We start from the raw sequence: 6,000 nt of genomic DNA, 5'->3' as shown, positions 1-6,000 counted from the left end.
ACAAATCTCCACCCGACAGGTAACCGGGTGGCGAGTGTGCATCGATTATAGAAAATTAAATAATGCAACCCCAAAGGACCATTTTCCGTTACCATTCATTGATCAAATAGTTGAAAAACTTTCCGGTCAAAAATATTATTGTTTTTTGGATGGATATTTGGGTTACAATCAAATTGCAATTCATCCCGATGACCAACACAAGACCACCTTCACTTGTCCATATGGTACTTTTGCCTTTAGACGAATGCCATTTGGACTGTTTAATGCCCTGACCACTTTCCAAAGATGTATGATGAGCATCTTTTCTGACATGGTCAGGGATTCACTTGAAGTCTTTATGGACGATTTTTCCATTTTTGGCTCAACTTTCGAGTCTTGTCTCAATGACTTAGAAAAGGTTTTAAAACGTTGTGTTGAGACGAACTTGGTGTTGAGTTGGAAAAAAAGTCACTTCATGGTGCAAGAGGGCATTGTGTTGGGCCATGTGGTTTCAAGTAGCGGAATGGAAGTTGATCAAGCTAAAATAAAAGTAATTTCATCTTTGCCATCCGCGAAAAATGTCAAGGGGGTGAGGCCATTTTTGGGACATGTCGGATTCTATAGGAGATTCATTAATGGTTTTAGCGCAATTTCAAAAACTTTATGTAATCTTTTATTGAAGGATGTCCCCTTTGAGTTTACTGATGAATGTTTGCAAGCTTTTGACAGTTTGAAGGAGAAGTTAGTGGAAGCATCCATTTTACAATCACCGGATTGGTCAAATCCGTTTGAAATCATGTGTGGTGCTAGCAACATCACGGTTGGAGCAGTTTTGGGTCAAAGAGTGGAGAAAAAGCCGGTGGTGATATATTACGCAAGCAAAACTTTATCCGAGGCGCAATTGAATTACACCACTACCGAAAAAGAGTTACCAGCGGTGGTGTACGCCTTGGATAAATTTCGGTCTTATATATTGGGAAGTAAAGTTGTGGTGTACTCGAATCATCGCGCAGTCCGATAGTTGATGGAAAAGAAAGACGAGAAACCGCGTTTGATTTGATGGGTGTTATTGTTGCAAGAATTTGATCTTGAAATCCGGGACAAGAAAGGTTGTGAAAATGTAGTGGCAGATCATTTGTCTCGGATTCCACTTGAAGGTGTTGATGATCCGATGGAGATAAATGAAAAGTTTCCGGATGAACATTTGCTCGCCGTCTCAACCGCACCGTGGTATGCCCACAATGTTAATTATTTAGCCACGGGTGCGATCCCGGAACATTGGTCAAAGAAACGGAGGCAACAATTCATGTCCCAAGTCAAGCAATACATATGAGATGAACCAGATCTTTTCAATATTGGAGCGGATCAAGTTCTTAGAAGGTGTATACCCGAGAATGAAGTGCAAGAGATTTTGACACATGCTCATTCGTCGGCATGTGGGGGCCATTTTAGTGGTTCTAAAATGGGGTATAAAGCACTTACATGTGGGTTCTATTGGCCAACACTTTTCAAAGATGCTAATGAATATGCCCGACATTGCTTGAATTGTCAACGAATGGGGGGGGGGGGTATATCAAAAAGAAATGAAATGCCTTTACAACCCATTTTAGTGGTTGACATTTTTGATGTTTGGGGCATAGATTTTATGGGCCCGTTTCCGAACTCGTGTGGGTACTTATACTTTCTTGTTTCCGTTGACTATGTTTTGAAATGGGTTGAAGCAGTTGCAACAAGAACTAATGATCATTCCGTGGTTTGTAAATTTGTACAAGCTAACATTTTCTCAAGATTTGGTATCCCAAGAGTAATTATAAGTGATGGTGGATTGCATTACAAGAACTTCACGTTTGGCAAATTGTTAAAACGTTATGGTGTTAAATCATCGAATTTGCAACATCTTACCACCCTCAAACGAATGGCCAAGTTGAAGTTTCCAATCGTCAAATTAAGGAAATTTTGAAGAAAACGGTTCGGGTGGATAGGAAAGATTGGTCGGTTAAGTTGGATGATGCGTTATGGGCATATCGAACCGCTTACAAGACACCGATTGGTACTACTCCTTATCGTTTGGTGTATGGAAAGGGTTGCCATTTGCCAATGGAGTTGGCTCACCCAGCATTATGGGCACTTAAGAGTGTTAATATGGATTATCATGAAGCCTGAAAGTTGAGGAAATTGAAGTTGAGTGAACTAGAGGAAATCCGGGATGAAGCGTATGAATGTGCCTCGGCGTATAAAGAAAAGTTAAAAAGGGTGCATGATGCTAAGATAAGGAAGAGAACATTTGAAGTTGGGCAAAAAGTATAGTTGTACAATTCGAGACTCAAATTGTTTCCCGGGAAGTTAAAAAGCAAATGGATGGGTCCGTATGTTATCACAAGAGTAGGAAGGTTTGGTGATGTTGAAATTGAAGATATGCAAAATCAAGTCAAACAAGTTTTGAATGGACATCACCTTAAAATATACCTAGAAGGCAAAGATCTAAATATGCTTGAAGATGATAAGGTGAGTTTTCTCCTAAGCTCACCGATGTTGCCACTTTGTAAAGGTCCAGGTATGTTGTATAAGTTAGTTTAGCTTTTTGTTCAAATTTGGTTTTAAAAATTACCTTTCTCGCTTTGGAGTATGTCCAAATCAAGTGTGGGGAAGTTTTTATGAATTTATTTACCGCGTTGTGGACAACTCAGGTTTCTCATGGGGGGTAGGGTAATTTTAATTTTTGATTTGGTAAGTATTTTTTTGGTCATTTTGGTTATTTTTGGTTCGTTTATGTAAAAAAAAGTTGAATCGTAGACCACGGTGTAGACCGTGGCCCACAGTGAAGGACCGTGAGGCACGGTGGCAGGCCACACCACGGTACTGTATGGTCTGCCCGATTTGATACATTTGAACCGTGACCCACGGTGTGAACCGTGGGCCACGGTGTACCTTCGACGGACAAACATAATGAAGTATACCATGGACCACGGTGCGGTTAGGACTGCAGATTGGAGCCGGGGTTTGGGTTAAAAAACAAAAGAATAATTTATTTTTAAACCAATATACACCACATAATTTACCTACCTTCATTATTTACTTCCATTCTCATCTTCTTCTTCCCAATTACTCTCTACAAACCCTAACCTCATATCATAACCTTTTCATATCACCACCAATTTCAAATATTTTTGACCCTATTTTCATTGGATTTTCGTGAGGATTAACAATAACAACCCTAATTCCATTCATTGTTAAGTGTTAATCTGTTTGTTGAGCAAAAGGGTTGATGAATGTTTTAAGAAATTTTGGGGGGGTTTTGTTATTATGTGATGAAAGAGTTAGTGTTCATCCTATTCAACTCTGAAGGTATGTTCTTTATCAATTTTCTTGTACATATTGAAAAATTGTTAAGGTAGAATTGATTTGAACTATATACCTACTTGCTTGTTTGAGTAATTAGTATAATGGTTGTACATTATGGTTGTGGATAATGTATAAGTGTTACAAACATATGGTTGTTATATTGATAAGTTGGAAATCATGTGTTGAAGTAATTTTTGAAATATTTGGTAAATTGATTAACGAGTGATTATCCACAACCATAGTAACAAGAAAGTGTGGGGAGGTATATGTTGACTTAACTTGGTTTGTTTGGGTTGTTTGTTGTGTGTAGATGGGTAGAACCTCGGATAAGGGAAAAGGGAATGCATCAACCTCTAGTGGCCGAGCAGCCCAAACAAAAAGATAGAGATTGCATGAAGCACAAGCACAAGTTCAAATACCAACTGAAAAACCCACTTGGAGAGGTGGGATGTTGTCAAAGTACGCGTTGGAATGGCAAGAAGAGTTGTTCACTGATAAAATGGCCACTTTGAAAAATCGGATCGACGGGTATATGTGTGAAATAGAGGTAACGGGTCACGGTTTTGAGGCATTCAGGTTAATTGAAAGATTTAAAAACTTAGGTTGGGAAGCAGCTCTTAAGTGTTACGATGGAGAGAGTAATACTTTGTATGATAGGGAGATTGAGGAGTGGGTGCCAACTTTGAGATGTCCACATACAAGAAGGGGTCTGACATGAGATTGATTGGAACGGTGGGTGGACATGATGTGGTGATGTCATTTGACACGTTCAATCAGATCGTTATATTCGACAGCAAACTGAGCAACTCATATGTGTACCCTTCAGTCAAAGATTTGTTTGAAAGTCCCGAAAAGCATCCCCAATGGTACAACATGTTAGAAAAATTTCTTAAAGGGGGTTGGGGTTTGAGTACTCAGATTAGGAGAAAGGACCTGAAGATTGAGGCAAAGTTGTTGATGTCTATTTGTTTATACAATGTGGTGCCCCGTCGGGGGGAAATTTCAATAGAGAGAAATAGTGATATTATCATGTTGTACGTTTGCGGGAATCCCCTCATTTCTTTCCGATATTTAGTGATGCACAACATTTGGATCAGTCGTGAAAGTAACAATCGGAAGTTAATACCGCATTGTCGATTGATCAAAACATTATTGAAGAATCATGGTGTAATTAATGAGGATTCGGTGGGAATGAATAAAGTGTTCAAAGAGTTCAAGTTGACGGATTTACCGGGATGGGTACACTCACGAACTGATAGACATCACGAGCTTGTGAGCGATAATTTGAGATGGAGGGTGATAAGAGAAGATATGGAGGCAAAGGTGGATGAACAAGTGGAAGAAGAGGAAATGGGTGAGCCGGATTTCATGGATGTAGGTGGTGGTAGCGGTTCCCAACACGGGGGGTTGGGATTATTCGGCTGGTTATGACTCATATGGTAATAATTGAGCCCATGTGGGGTCAATGAACGAAGTGGTAGAAAGACATAGGCCTTCGACATATGAAAATTGGTCAGAAGAGTCACATGCCTTATTTAACCATCAGACTTTCATGGGGGCCTATGCTGAGCGGGCCGAAAAGGAGAGACACGAGAGATTGGTGATGTGGAACCATGCTAAAGCTTACGGGCGGGAGCACGAGATGAACAAGCAATACATGGATGATAGGAACAGACACATGCATGATCAATGGCATGCGGGCGAACTAGTTATACCGGATCCACCCGTTGTGGATTACACGACTCTACCACCGTATGACGGTTCTGTACGCTATGCCGAACCACCACTTCATCATTCAATGTGGGTCAATCTAATGCAATCAATGGCACCACCACCACCACCACAAGGTTAAGGTAGCAGCGGCGGCGATGGGGCGTTTAACTTTGGGCAATTTTCAGAATTCATGACGTCCATCTTCAGGCCGGCCCAACTACCTTACTTCTGATTGAGTCTCGTATTACCAGGTGAACACCGTTCTGTATATTTATGTATAAGTTGTTATCTTTTGTGTTTTATTTATTTTTAGGTGGATGGTTGGTGGATGAAACACTTATGATTAAGTGTTGTGGGTTGTGAAGAAAAGAAGGTTGTTTTAAAGAAATAGTGTGTTTTCATTTTTCTCTAAACTGTACATTGGGTATAGTGTATCCCAAGTGTGGGGATGCGGAAAATTTCGTTTGTTTTGAAAATATTTTTTTTTGTTTGATCTAAAAAATAACAAAATAAAAAAATCAGAAAAATTTTAAAATTTTAAAGAAATCGGAATATGGTAAGATTGTTGGAGTAAGGTTCGGGTCCCTTTTCATGGTCACAATTCCCTAAATTACTTGTTTTGACTAGTTGTTTTTAAAAGGAGGTTGTTTAGTATTCTAATCAAGGTTAGTATGCTTTCGGTGCAATAACTTGCATAACATGTTCGTTTACACTTGCGAGTTGAGAAAATAAGGATTGTTGAGAAAGTTGAGATTTCTCCAATAGAACTTGTACAATTAGTTCATTGTGAGATCTTAGCTTGACATAAATCCAAAAGTGATTGAGGCAATTAGGTTAAGCCTCGTCTGGATGAGTGCGAGTGTGGGTATTGGGGGTTGGGCATCATACGTTATATATATGAGCGTGGATAATAAGAGGGGCGGGGGGTTGGTTCCCTTAGAAAACATTGTTGGACCTATTCTTTCA

The 6,000-nt window shown here is 39.7% G+C and overlaps 1 pseudogene; it reads left to right on the top strand.

Moving 5' to 3' along the window:
• Nucleotides 1-1,003: 1,003 nt before the first annotated feature.
• Nucleotides 1,004-6,000, top strand: part of LOC143561625 (uncharacterized) — a 29,075-nt pseudogene continuing 24,078 nt past the window's right edge.

This window comes from Bidens hawaiensis, unplaced genomic scaffold, assembly GCF_021521415.1.
Source record: "Bidens hawaiensis isolate Kalapana, Puna unplaced genomic scaffold, B.hawaiensis_p1.1 tig00020750_1, whole genome shotgun sequence".
In the NCBI taxonomy this organism is placed as follows: domain Eukaryota; kingdom Viridiplantae; phylum Streptophyta; class Magnoliopsida; order Asterales; family Asteraceae; genus Bidens; species Bidens hawaiensis.
Note: the sequence above shows the minus strand (reverse complement) of the source record. Positions and strands in the feature narration are given on the sequence as shown.